A 15,309-nucleotide genomic window follows, 5' to 3' on the forward strand; every position below is an offset into this window, starting at 1 on the left:
GGCCGGACAGTAGGGGCGCAACAAAAGGTAATTATATGATAGAAGTTTTGTATTTAGTAGGGGTCAGTCTCACGACCCGAGAGTGGGGGGACAGGGAGAGGAGCGACCCTATTAGTAGAGGGGAGGAGGGGGAACGGGAGATAGATGGGAGGGAGAGAGGGGGAAAAAAGAAGGGGGGGACAGAGCAGAGAAAGGACAGAGAGGGAGGAGAGGTAACAGCAGAAGGGGGAGAGAGGTAGTTAGGAATCCAAACAGATCCCTGATAGGGGTTACACCGGAGGCGGACGTAGGTGTGCCTATCCACCTAGTGGGGGGAAGCCGGACTGTCAGCTCAGGTCGTATGACCAGCTGTGTGGGGTCAGTAAGCCTGGGAAGGGATCGGAGGAGTAGCACCAAGGAGAACGAGGAGAGCAAATTGATGTGACAGAGGAATGTATGTGCCGTGCAGGGCGAAACCTAGGCACGCGCAGTGGTCAGGGGTTTGCTCAGGAGGGCAGGGTGCGGGGCACCACTTTCGGCTGTTGCCTATTATATTGACTTAAGCAGGGGTAAGTAGCGAGCAGGTATCGTAGGGACGGGAGATCAAGGCCAGCCGAGCATGAGGGATTTGAGAGAGTCTGTCTTGTGTACAGGTCATGGGTGGCAGCATGGGAATCACATGTAGAATTCCAAAGGCAAGATACTAGCTTAGAATGAAAACAAACATAAAGAAGCATCTATAACATGGCACACAGCCGTTGCAGGACCCAAAAACATGAGGGGAGAAACGAAGCGTGAACTTAACATAACAGCAATATAAATGATCAACTGTACATTGGAGAAATAACACAGTCTCTAAACATAAACACCAGGTAAATAATAAAAATAAATAAATAAATAAAAAAAAGGGAAGAAAAAAAAAAAGGGGGGGGGGGGTGGAGGAGAGAGGGGGACGGGGGGAAGGGGGAGGGGAACGGAAGGGGGGGAGAGGGAGGGGAGGGGAAAGGGAGGGGGGTGATAAGCAGATGGAGGGGGTTTCAGCGCACTGACGCTAGCATTGGGACAGTCCTGAAAGCAGAGTGGGATGCGGTAAAGTCTCGATGTGTGGTAGGGCCCTAATGCAAAAAACTAGCCCATGGCAGGCAGGTGCAGGAGCATGGACAGTACCTGGATCCAAGTAGGCTAGGATGCCCAAAGCGAAAGTTCCAGAAGATTCACCTACGTCAGATTTCCGAAGTCAAGATGCTGGATCCAAGTAGACTAGGATGCCCAAAGTGAAAGTTCCAGAAGATTCACCCTCGTAAGCAGTTCTTGTAAGGCGTTGAAATACCTCGGCTGTTCGAGCCTAAATAAGTCTGGAGAAAGGGAAGAAGAAAAAAAGAAAAAGAAAAAAAAAAAGGGGGGGGGGAGAGGGAGACAAAAATAGGGGGGGGAGAAGAAAAATGGGAGGAAGGAGGTAGCTCCTACAACTGGCGTTCTTTTGGGATGGAGCTGATGAAGTATGTTGTTGCCTTCAGTTGGTGAGCGGAAGCACTAAAGGAAGTGGTAGGGTAACTTTAGGCATCCTGGCGGTCCCTTCTTGGGGTGTCAGCAAGGTGCGCGCTGCGTGAAGAAAGATCCCTTCTTGACTGGCGGTCGCCAGGGGAGGTGGGGTCTAGTCTGCGACGTCTGGAGCTCGGTCGTTGACTCTTAGGCGATGCATTAAGAACCACCGATTTCCACGGCTCAGTAGGGAAGTAGAAGTATGTCTACCAGCGGTATGTCCAGTTGTTCACAGAATGTAGGCAGATCTTCCGGGGTTCTGAGCAATGCAGTGCGTCCTCTGGAGGTAGCTGATAAACAGAATGGGAACTTCCATCTATACTGGATGTTACGTGTGCGCAATATGTCCAGCAGGGGGCGCAGCGTGCGCCTGTTCTGCAGAGTTATTTGTGAGAGGTCCTGAAACAGTTTTACTTCTGACCCATTGAACAAAATACGTCCCCGTTCTCTCGCCTTCCTAAGGATTTCTTCCTTAAGGGGGAAGTTGAAAATACAACAGATAATGTCTCTAGGAGGTTCAGAGTCCCTGGGGGGGTCTAAGTGCGCGGTGAATACGTTCCATTTCTATAGGGGAATCAGCAGGCCGGTCCAGCAGGTCATTAAAAATGGCACATACTGTCTGTGGCATGGAGGCCGCATCTACTCCCTCAGGAACCCCTCTCAGTCTAAGGTTATGTCTGCATCCCCTGTTGTCTAAATCTTCCACTTGACGGTGGAGCTCAAATATGTGGGGCAGTTGCATATCATAAGACCTCTGTACTTGCCTGATCGCTGCTGCTTGTAGCTGGGAGGTATCCTCCACTACCGCATGGTGTGGATATCCGTTTTCAGTTCAGCGATGGCAGATGTCAGGGTGTGTTTGATATCCAGGGCCACACTCTGCAGATCTCGCTGGAGGTCCAAGAGGCTCAGTGCTGCGGGACGCTCTGGCGTCCGGTCCGCTGCGTATCTACGCGAGGCCGGGGATGCGGCCTGCGCGTCTTGGGAGGCCTGTGTCTCCACGTGTTGGCCTGCCGGGCGGGAGCGGAACATCTCCGGGATGTTGTTGCATAGATGTGCCCCGGGGTCCTTAACAGGTTCCTTGACAGTGCGGGGGGTCGAGGTGCTTCTATTTGACCTGCCCATGGTTGGTGCTTGCTTGTATCCTCTGGGGAAGCCGCTTTTCTTCTCCTTGGTGCGGGAGCTCTCCTTTCAAGCAGCCATCTCGGGTCCCGTCCAAGCCACACCCCCCAATTATTTAAGACTTTAAGAAATAAAAGTCTTCATGTTATATAGTTTGAATACTATGTCCTCGATATATTATTTATCATTATAAAAGATCATATTCCACACTTTTCTTTTCAATTTTCTAGATAAAAATCCCCCAAAAAATGAAAATAACCCAGTATTTTTCCAAATTGTTCTGTTTTTTTTTTTTTTTTTTGGGCCTTCTCATCTCTACTCAGGACAGGCACTTCAGGCCACATTTGTACAATCAGTCACTTTTAAGACTCTGACTGTGCCAAGAGGAATCTATTTGCTCCAGCAACAATAGATATGTTTTGCTAGCCAATGTCAAATCTTACTGTCTCATGGGAGGACAAGTATATTTGCAGCAGATGTGATTTTAAGATGAATACTATTGTTGCTCATAGGAATGCCTATTTTCAACTCCCCAGAGCTATCTTCTCTGACACAACTCTCTTTCTACATGAGTCAAGACATTATGCAGCTTACATGTCTGCTTGTTGTATTTCCTTCTCTAGACAGAGAGTCCTTTCAAGAATATTGAGGGAGTTCTAAGAAAAAAGATTGGATAGCTAGTGTCTCCAAAAGGGTCACCTGATGCCTACACAAATTGTTGTGAATCTGAGATCCTAATTCATCATTGTTCAGGATACATTGTTTTGCCACTAGAGCATACTAGTGAAAGGATGCTGGGTTATCCTGGCTTACCTCTCTGTTAAAGTGGGCTGAATAGAAGAGGCTTCCTGTCCAGAAGGGGGTTTTCTCCATTCCTGTACCTTTTGTATTGTACTGTAATTGTGTTGCCCCCCCTATACATTGTAAAGAGCTGCATAAACTGTTGGTGCTATATATAAATCGTGAATAATAATAATAATAATAATAATAATAATAATAATAATAATAATGTATCCAGCTATTCATGTCTTGCAAACAGTCAGATAGAGCCTTGGGTACTGGCATAGTAATAAATCTTCTGTGCTGCAGAGCTATGGCTAGTGGAATACCCTTGTTGTTTTGGAAACTCCAGTTTTGTGGCCAGCTCTTATGTGCTTCCTTTGCCTTTTGTCACCTGAGAGTAAACTCTTTAGTCTCTGATCAACGTTACAGTGCTGTTCTATATCAGGGGGAAGGTGAGAAACTGTGGGGTCAGTCTCCTAAATGAGGTAGAGGTGTATTTGACCTGGGTGGAGAGGAATCTCTCTTACATTTCAATTAATCTATGTTAAGAACTTCCGGGAGGAATACATATTTTGTGGCCAAGGTGGTCAACAAGTGGTTCCTACACCCAGGTTCCTTCAAGTGAATTTAATCTCTGGGCAAAAGTTCAGAATCAGATCTCCTAGAATCTCCTTACTATTATAAACTGAAAAGCCTTTCCCCAAGGTGCCTGGGCCAAGCCCTGGGTGCAAATGTGGTGACAGATCAGGAGAGGACCCACAAGCCATATGCTTTACCTTCAGTCCAATCCTTATACAGTTTTTCGAGTTTGTTTTAAAAGATCATGATAATCATTACAGTAATTCCCCATTGGCCAAACAGGCCATGTTTCCTGCTTATTGGATTTCAGTCCTTCCTCTCAGAAGAAGTCTTCTGTGGCAGGGTGCAATACTCCATCCTTGTTCCTTTCTTTTCCAGTTTTTCGCCCTGAGAGGAAGAAACTTATCAGCTTTGGCTGTTTTGCCCTACAGCTTTAAATAATATACAGAATATGAATAAAGCTTGCTCAGTTATCACTGCTTTGTTTTATTCTGCCTCAGTCCTCAGGTCAGGTACATTCTGGACTTCAACTGATCTTAAGATCTCTTAGAGGGCAGATCTCCGCAGTCTTTCTCATATCCAATGTCTTCCTGGGTAAACTATCGCTTACTCATCCAATACATTATTGAGGAGGCTGCTTCTGAGACTTGAGGGAGAGCCAGGATTTCTGCATGGGTTTGACTACCTGCTGACTTGAACTGACTTGCTTGCCAAATCCAGATGAGATCTCTTTTGTGCCTAGCTTGGATAAAGACTGAGCAATGAAGACAGGCTCTCTAAGGGCTCATCAGCCAGAAGGTTTTTGACAGGATCTGGGCCTTAGGCTACGAGGAATCCTTGTTGGCATTCTGCCTAGTATGGGTAGTATTTATACCCTTACTAGGTTGCATTCCAAGGTGGCTTTGGCATCCTATGAGAAAAAAGGATTTGATCTCCCTATATGCAGAAACACTAAGGATAACTAGTTACATACCCTGCATATTGGGATGCTTTCAAGCATGCTCACAAGCTACAGCTTTGCTTAGAGTTATAGGACATCTCTTTGTCACTCTCTCTAACAGAACCAGTAGGATGGAGATATCATTCAGAATCATCACTGGATAGATCATTCCAGCTAGCCAACTGGCTTTTAGGGCTTGGTTCCTACTGAAGCAGTGAAAATGCACTCAACCAGGATGGTGTAGACTTTGTGGGCTCCCTGTGAAAGAGCTCCAGGAATATTTGTAGGGGGTGACATGTCTACCACTATGGCTGTTTTGGCTCACTGTGATGTGCAGTTAGCTTCCTTGTACTGTTATTTTATTAAGGTTTCTGTTGGCTATGTGCTATGATTAAAAGCTTACCGGCATTCCCAACCTTTGTTCTTTTGGCTAATTAGTTCCCAAACGTATACTTTCATGGAGTCTGTCAGGAAAATGGAAAATCTTCTATCAATCATACTTTTCCCAGTGTCATGAGTATACTAGTTATGGAATATGGACTTTGCCAAAGCCTCACAAATTTTGGGAATGGGGTCCTATGGGGTAGGAGCGAGGGCAGAGCTACCCCAAAGGTATTCTGCCATGGAGTCAATCAGGAAAGAAAAATGATGGTAAGTATTTGATTGAAAAATGTTCACTTTCTCAAAACTTATTTGAACCAAGGAAGCCACTCAGATGAGTGGGAAATGTCTATAATTTTACTAAACAAGCCCAGTTGAATGTGACTTCTAGAAGTTTAAAGAATTTTAATTAAATTATTTGCATATATTCTCATTTAACCATATGAAGGACATTTTAAGTGAAAAATGGAAATAAATGGCTTTATACTTTTACTGGAAAAGTCTGTTTAGAATCATGTTAACAAAAACTCCACCCTGTACTAAATAGCTCATAGTGGAAAGACATTATTTTAGGGAGTTTTCTCATTTGACTTGGAACAGGTGCATAGTTAATAAGATTTTTCTTTACCAGATAGAAAGGAAATTGTAATTGTAATGCCCTGCAACAGATTAGCAAATGTTAGAACACATTATCCATCATTGTTATACTATTATCTCATTAACATAAACAATCATGGAGAGATTGTTAAAGAGATTTTAGAAAGTGAGCATGCCCAGGTACATCTTATTTCACTGTTTAATTGCACAAGAAATTTCCAGTATGTCAGATAAAACATCACAAATTTGCTTCACATAGTAGTATGCAAGAGTATTTTACTGTGTGTCCATACTGAATTGATGGCAAATAGCAGTGAATACTGACATATTATTGTAGGGTTTATTTTTAAAGTAATTTTTTATACAACTTTCATATGGTATGAGCACTGTACCATATGTAGATAAATGTATAAATTAATATCCATCTGCATTTAAATACACTTAGTTGGCTGCCCTAATCAACAACTACTGAGGTTATAATATTGAGAAGTAGAAAAAGTTCCCTTAGCAAAGTGAATATTCACTGTACTTAACAATGTATTGGTATTGGAAATTGGAGATTTTGATATACACACCACCTCCTTTAAATATAACAAGAAATACCCAAAGAGCAAAAAATTGTGTTTTAAGGTGCAAAAAAAGTTTCAATCAACATTAAATTAGCCAAAAATAGAAAATGTATTTATTACATAGATACTATAAAACTACTTAAAACATTAGGGCAGAGTCAGCCCTGTGGTCACAATACAAAAGAATGGTTGCCTCTACATGTTTCACCACACACGTGGCTTCTTCTGGAGCTTTTGTAGGACTTTTTTAATACAATTTCACTAAAACAGAGAACAAAATAAAATCAATCTCACAATTTATTGAACACAAATACATACACATAAGGACCCGTAGGGTTGCTATTATTGAAAATATTTAGATAATTGACAACATATATAGATCATCTGATGGATACACTATCACTCTTTAATAGTGATCACGGTTACAAATAATCCCCAAAACCCTCCAAAAGGTCCGATAGGGGATGTCTGTGTCAAAAAATGTGAGGGAAGAAAAATTGCCCCACAGTTAAAGCTGCAAATTTATATAAATATGATTGATCATTGCTAAATTCTTACTTAAGAACTTAATTCTTACTTAAGCATTTCCCTTCCTTCAACTTGCCCCTGTTCCTTAGTTCAGTGTCAGTAAGACACCTGTTAAACCGATGGATCAACATAATAATTGATCCATCCCAAGGGATTAACCCCTAAAAGAGATCCACTGTTCTTACTTTAATCATCCACTCATGTACAAGGCACAATACTGGTTTTTAATATCCCTGCACATGATTAGACATTTAATTTCACTTCATTCACTAAACGTAATGGACATCCTAATTGCTATGATAAATTTCTGTACACATTTAGCAAATTAACCTCAGTATCCTAACCACATAGAAAGTGGACATGTGTAAAACATTTGGTGTGGATGAACGTGATAGCTTTCGGCTGTCAATAGTTGCCAAGAAAGCAGCAGTTGCACCGTTACCAACCCCTGACATCATCTGGCCAATTCACTTACATAGTCTGGAATCCCTAGCCATGTAAGCAATGGAGTGAGGAGCGGGTTACATCATTGCCTAAATATGCCCACATGGCTATATTTGGCCAATGAGGTCACCACTATTCTGGCTGTCAATAGTCCTTAAGGAAACAGCAGCTGTTTGCATCCACTGGCATTACCTGGCCTATCCACTTGCATTCCCAGGAATCCAAGGACATGTACACAAATGGGTAAGCAATGAAGCATCACATCATTGTCTAGTTTGGCCACATGGCCATATTTGAGAAATGACATTATCACTATCCCTGCCCCTTGGTTTATATATCAGATGACAACTTGGGGAGCTATCATTCGGCTATACCTGGGTCATCAGTTTTTTTTTTGGCAGCTGACAATAGATTTACAACAACGGACTTTTTGGGGATTTATATTTACATTTTTTAAATGAAATGTTTGGATGTCTTTATTTATAGGTGACATTTTCTTCTTTTGTGAATGAGTAGGGGTACTTTTTACCCATACTCATTCACGAGTGGGATGTGGGGTATCTGTGGGCTCCCTTAATATTAAATAGGGCTTCAAGATTCCAATAAGCCCCCACCCACAGACCTCCACAACCACTGGTAAACAGAGGGACAAGATGTTTTGCAAAGGAACCCAGATGTTAAGGGCAGGATGGGGGGTACATGCTCTTCTTCCCCATTTCCTAGCCAGTCAGCCTGCATGCTTACATTAACCACTTTCAGACCGGACCATTTTGCTGGTAAATGACCAGAGGTCTTTTTACACTTTGGCACTGCGCTGCTTTAACTGGTAATTGCGCGGTCATGCAATGTTGTACCCAAACGAAATTTGCGTCCTTTTCTTCCCACAAATAGAGCTTTCTTTTAAAGGTATTTGACTGACTCTGCGATTTTTATTTTTTGCGATATAAACGTAAAAAGACCGCAAATTTTGAAAAAAAATGATATTTTCTACTTTTTGTTATTAGAAAAATCCAATAAACTCAATTTTAGTCATACATTTAGGCCAAAATGTATTCAGCCACATGTCTTTGGTAAAAAAAAAGTCAATAACTGTATATTTATTGGTTTGCGCAAAAGTTGTCACATCTACAAACTAAGGTACGTTTTCTGGAATTTACGCAGCTTTTAGTTTACGACTGCCTATCTCATTTCTTGAGGTGCTAAAATGGCAGGGCAGTACAAACCCCCCCCAAATGACCCCATTTTGGAAAGTAGACCCCCTAAGGAAATTGATAAGTGGCATGTTGAGCCCATTGAATATTTTATTTTTTTGCCTCAAGCGATTGAATAATGACAAAAATTTTTTTTTTTTTTTTTTTACACAAAGTTGTCACTAAATGATATATTGCTCACACATGCTATGGGCATATGTGAAATGACACCCCAAAATAAATTCTGCTGCTTCTCCTGAGTACGGGGATACCACACGTGTGGGATTTTTTGGGAGCCTAGCCGCGTACGGGGCCCCGAAAGCCAAGAACCGCCTTCAGGTTTTCTAAGGGCGTAAATATTTGACTTCACTCCTCACTACCTATTACAGTTTTGAAGGCCATAAAATGCCAAGATGGCACAAAACCCCCACAAATGACCCCATTTTAGAAAGTAGACACCCCAAGCTATTTGCTGAGAGGCATGTTGAGTCCATGGAATATTTTATATTTTGCCACAAGTTGCGGGAAAATTACAAACTTTTTTTTTTTTTTTTTCACAAAGTTGTCACTAAATGATATATTGCTCACGCATGCCATGGGCATATGTGAAATGACACCCCAAAATAAATTCTGCTGCTTCTCCTGAGTACGGGGATACCACATATGTGGGACTTTTTGGGAGCCTAGCTGCGTACGGGGCCCCGAAAACCAAGCACCGCCTTCAGGCTTTCTAAGGGCGTTACAGTTTTGAAGGCCATAAAATGCCAAGATGGCACAAACCAACCCCCAAATGACCCCATTTTGGAAAGTAGACACCCCTAAATTTAGGGGTACACTAGTGAGACTAGGTAATAAATGGCGGGTGCCCTGAAACTATAAAAAAATAACTAACTAACCAACCAGCGTCACCTGTAACAGTTATATGGTGATCACTGGTGAAAGGGTTAACTAGGGGGCAATCAGGGGGCTTTATGCGGTAGTATATGGGGGTCCCTGGCGCTATAAAAAGCTGCGGCGAACCTAAATACCTACCTGCCTAACTAGCGTCACCTGTGACACTAATACAGCGATCAGAAAAACGATCGCTTATTAGGCTGGGTTCACACTGGAGCGATGCGGGAACGCCACTAATCCGCGGCGGGTTCCCGCATCGCATGCCTCCCGGCGGCAGTTCACACTGCCCAATGCGAACTGCTGGGAGTGTCAGTGAAATGTTAATGACACCCCCAGATCAGTTCGCATATCGCAGTGCGATCTGCAAACTCGGATCGCATGGTGTGAACACCCATGCGATCCGATTCTGCTGCGGACCAAAAAAAGGGTCTCGTGCGAATTTGCTGAACTCGAATCGCAGAGATCGGATGTGATTTGCACTGCAGTGCGGTGCGAATCACATCCGTTCTCATAAACCGCTGCAATGTGAACCCAGCCTTAGTGACACTGGCGACGGGGGGTGATCACGGGGTTAAACCTTTATTGGGGGGGTTAGGGGGGTACATTAGAACTAAAGGGGGCTAACCCTAACTGCCCTAACAGTTATTACAGTCACAAATGACACCAATGCAAAAAAAAATAAAAAAAATGCATTGGTGTCACTGTGACTGGGGGGCAGGGGTAATTGGGGGGGTGATCGGGGGGTAAAGGGGGGGTGTGAGTGTGCCTGGCATGTTCTACTGTGAAGTGTCGTGTTGGTGCAACTCACCGATCCTCTCTCCTCGGTGTCGGAACGAAAAATACCGACACGGAGGAGAGATTACATCACTTCCTCTCCTGTGTTTACATTACAGGAGAGGAAGTGATGTCACGAAGGATTTCCATTCGTCGGGAGCGATTGCGAGGGGGTGGCCATGAATGAATGGCCGCCCCCTCATCCCGGATCGCTCCCGAACGAATACCGATCGGGCCCCCCACCCGCGGGAAGGCAGGGACGTACAGGTACGCCCATATGCCTGCCCGTGCCATTCTGTCGACGTACATCGTCGTGCGGCGGTCGGCAAGTGGTTAAGGGTCTAGTAGGTTATTTTAGGGGGACCTCACGCTTTTTTTGTTTGAGGTCACCCTTAAAATCCATACTAGACTTGAGGCGTCTGGTATGAATTTTCTAGGGGACCTCACTTTTATGTGTGAGGTACACCCTAAAAAGGGTCTGGTATGCATTTTTTGTCATACTTGCCACAGCACGTGCCACAGGAAGAATTACATTTACAAAAGGAAAACAATGACAGTTTCAATTGTCAGAAAAGAAAAATGCATTGCTAGCTTCTTAACCTCCCCACCGCTACCTCCACCACCACAATACATGACAGACTCTTAGGGTGATGTGTCAAGAGAAATGTAATTTGCTGGCAATTTTAAACACTTTTTTTTCCATCGCAAATGTCAGTGCTAAAAAAATCACTACTCTACACTAAATGCATAGAATTAAAAAAAAAATTGGGTGATCACTGATCCGAGTAAGGGGCCAGTCCCAGCCCCTTACCATGTGATCAGCTGTCAGCCAATAATAGCTGATCACATGATCAAAACAAAAGCTTGGTGATGTTATTTTTTCTCCTCACGCTGACAGCAGAGGAGAAAAAAAAAAAGCCGATCACCATCTCATCTGAAAGGGACATCAGTCCCGAAGAGGAGGAGACAATTATGCCTCATCTTTGCCACCTGCCATTGCCACCTGACAGTGCCCACAGTGCCCACAATTGCCACCTATCAATGCCCACAAGTTCCATCTATCAATGCCCACAAGTGCCACCTCTCAATTCCCACCAGTGGTGCCAATCAGTGCCACCTAGAAGTGCTGCCTATCAGTGTAACTGATCAGTGCCCATCACTGCCACCCATCAGTGCCCATCACTGCCACCTATCGGTGCCCATCAGTGCCGCCTCATCAGCGTCTATCAATGATGGACAAAAATTACCTGTTTTAACATTTTATAACAAAATAAATAAAAAATATAAAATTTTAATAATAATTCGGTCTTTTTCCATTTTTTAACAAAAAATAAACATTGCAGAGGTGATCAAATACCACAAAAAAAGCTCTATTTGTGGGAAAAAAGTGTGTAGCATGACTGCGCAATTGTCATTCAAAGTGCATCAGCGCTGAAAGCTGTAAATTAGTCTGGATATGAGGGGGGTTTAAGTGCCCAATAAGCAAGTGGTTAAAAAAGCTGCGCTAAAAAAGTCTCAATCAATGAGTCCAAAGAAATTTTGCAAAAAAACAAGAAATCAATATAGGCCACTTGGAATTCTTGATACCACCGCAGTCTGCACACACAAACAAGAACGTGCCCAACCACCGAAGTAGAATCTGCTTACCAGATGGCAAGCATAAAGGGCGGATAGCTATAACCCAGCCAAGGCCTTTAGCTTGCAGATGGCCACAGTGGTAGCGGTAAACCGGATTGTACAGATCGATCCCTTTATCCAGCTAGAGTGTCCGTTTAAACTCAAATGGATGTCCAAAAAGAGAGAAAAATAGCCATAGCGTAATATAGTCTAGATATCAATTTATTTAAAATGAAGTAATGCACTTACATTTAGGAAGAAATAAATATGCATATAAAAGAAATGCCGGCCGGCACAAACACACGGAGTCCATCCTCCTATGGGCACTGACCCTTATTTTGCTTCAAAATTCTGGCTTCAATTTTGTGTGTATTTTTCCTGCCTGACCATGTGTTTTTGAGCATCTGCTGACCCTTGTCTTGTTGTTACTAACAAATGTCAATTGTTCTACTACTCCCGACACTGCTTAATTATGTACACAGAAATACAGCTTCCTGTTTACCATAAATGTATGTGTGGGAACTGGGGTGGGGTGTTGGTGCTATGCTGTAGTTTGTTGATGCGCTGCATTTTTTTTATCCCATTTTTGTTTTAGAGGATCTTGCACCCAACAACAAAATGATGGGAATGGGTGGGTAGGTTAGAGTTGTTGTACCTCAAAATGTGTTGCCTGGTTAATATTAGCATTTTGTTCCCTGCTGTCCACTGTGAAAGTTAAGTTGCAATCCCTTTTAGATTTTATCTCTTACGAGCAGGGCCCTTTTAAGCCTATTGTAATATAGCACCACTGTTTCATTTTGCACAAGTAAATGAACGTACCTAATTTTGTTGCTGCTGTCCAAATAAATGTAGAATATTGAACTATTTATGTATTTGTTGGATCAATAAACCTTTTTATTTCCTCAAGTGTAATGTATTGTTAACATCCATACATATAGATAAACCTATAATTGTCTAAAAAAAAATAAACATTTTACTTTGCACACATGAAAGCCATTCAATTAAACCCCTCCCCCCCAAAAAAATATCTAACAACTCCAAAGCTGAATTCAGCTGGTGGATAGGTAAGAGTGTTCAGCATGTGAACTCGGGTCTTCATTTTTTAAATTGCCAGTTACAATCTCAGGAACACCAATACATTTGTAAATAATGTCAATAGTTCCTGAATAAATCTATTGCACACAAAAGAAAATCTATTCCCATCTCTGTGTTTTAAGTGTAATCATGCATAAAAATGTGCCTCGTCTCAGGGCTGGCTACCAGACTGGAAATGCATCATTACATTTGCAGAAGTGCTACTGCTGCTCTGGGAATTGACCTGAGCGAACATGGCAAAGTCCCTGTTTAGGAAGGAGGAGTTGTGCTGATTTGCAGGTAAGTGTGGCAGATGTACTAGTGTTTGGGGGAGGAAGTTTTTTTTTTGGGGGGGTGTTTTCTGTGTTTAGAGATCATCGGCACACATCCACTTCCTGTATGTATATGTACATTAGACTTCCTGTGTGTGTGTGTATATGTATATAGATAGATAGATAGACAATGTCCCGCCAGAGTACATATACTGTGGTGGGGTGTCACGTGCAGCCACAATCATGTACATATATGTCATGCCCCTCCCAACTGCTGTGTCCATTAAACAAAACAGATTGTGGCTCATGATACCGTTCCGCCTTGATCGGTTCTGGCTTATGTGATGTCTACAAAGCTGTTATGAATTAATTTCATTTATAACAGCTTTGCTTCCTATACTAGTGAGTTGTGATTGGTCCACATCTATCACACGGTACCTGGGCCTATCAGAGCACTCTGTACCATGTTATTAACTTTAGCCAATTACAGATCAGTAATAATTACACCTGTCATGAATGAAACGCATGCATTACATTTCAAAGTATTGCTGGTACAAAGATTTTCAATGTATCACCAATCAAAATGTTAATATAAGAAAAAAAAATAGACCCCCCCCACACCTAGAGTAGTGCACTTAACTATGGTGACACTTAACTACTCGGATGAAAGTATGTTAGATAAAATTAAATTAAAATTAAAAATATATTTCAATAAAAAATCTTTAAGTTTTTTGTACATACATTTATGGGTTTTTTTTCCATTCCATTTTAACATACTTTCCCCATTCAGTGTCCTTAAATCAGAGTTCCATCTAAAAGTGGGACCTACACTCCCCCCCGGTGCCACATTTGGCACTTTTCAGGGGGGGGGGGGAGAAGAGAATGGGGAGTAGGGCCAGTTTCCCTCACCGGAAATGGTGGAGGCAGCACCTGATAGCCAATCTGAAAATTGGCTGGGGTGCCGACATCACAGGCTCCCTGGACAGGTAAGTGTCCATATATTAAGATACTTTTTTTTTACCCTGGTGGAACTCCTATTTAATCCCTGCCACACTAGCCATATGTTGACACATAAGAACATAGGTGATTTGCTTGGATTAAGGCACACTACAGCAGCTGCAGGCAGCTGAAAATGAGCAAACTAAAATGCTCACACAAGAGACATGCTGGGCAAATTAAGTGGGGAAGGGGACATTTCTGTTAAGGAAAGAGATATGTGGTTAAAGATATAGTTTGTTTTAATGCAACATTAAGAGACATCTAATAGCCCATCTAGACCAGGCACAGCTTTTTGCACCACATGCACATTTGGAAAACACGTGGGACCAGGGCCATCTTTAATTTTGATTGGACCCTGGGCAAATGTTTTCTTGCCCCCCCCCCCCCCCCCTCCCTCCATATAGTTTCGCTCTCCACCTGCTCTGAGACATACAATAAATAGCAGCTAGACTTAAAATTAGATTACTGTATAAGATCAGGAAGCGATTGTGATTGGTTGCCAGAGGTTACAGTGTATCATTACTCTTACTTACAGGTTGTTAGAGGTTACATCACACATTATGGAACACTGATTAGTTGCTACATGTTACAGCACATGATTTCTGCTTCTTGATTGGTTGCTAGAGATTACTGTACATCAATACTGCTCACTGATTGGTTGCTAGAGGTTACATGGCCTCATCTCTTCACTGCAGGTGGTATGATATACATATGAATGGCGCCTTTATTTACATATCTATGCCTCTGGATGCAACTATTTACATATCACTGCTGCTGCTATTTACATATGAATGCTGGTTATTTACATGTAAACACAGGGTCTGCAGGTGAGTCAACTGTGCACAACAATAGGCCAGAGCTGGGAAGCATTAGTAGCAGCACTTCACACTAAGATACACAGCAAGGTACTAAAACATCAAGGGACAAGGGAATTTAAACTGGGATAGATGGCAAGTATGAGGTACCTGCTTTGGGCCCCACACCAATGACAGGGCCCAGGGCAGCTGCCCCTTTTGCCCTGCCTT

Source organism: Lithobates pipiens, unplaced genomic scaffold (genome assembly GCF_037356315.1).
Source record: "Lithobates pipiens isolate NorthernLeopardFrog02 unplaced genomic scaffold, aLitPip1_a1.2 Scaffold_23, whole genome shotgun sequence".
NCBI classification, from domain to species: Eukaryota; Metazoa; Chordata; class Amphibia; order Anura; family Ranidae; genus Lithobates; species Lithobates pipiens.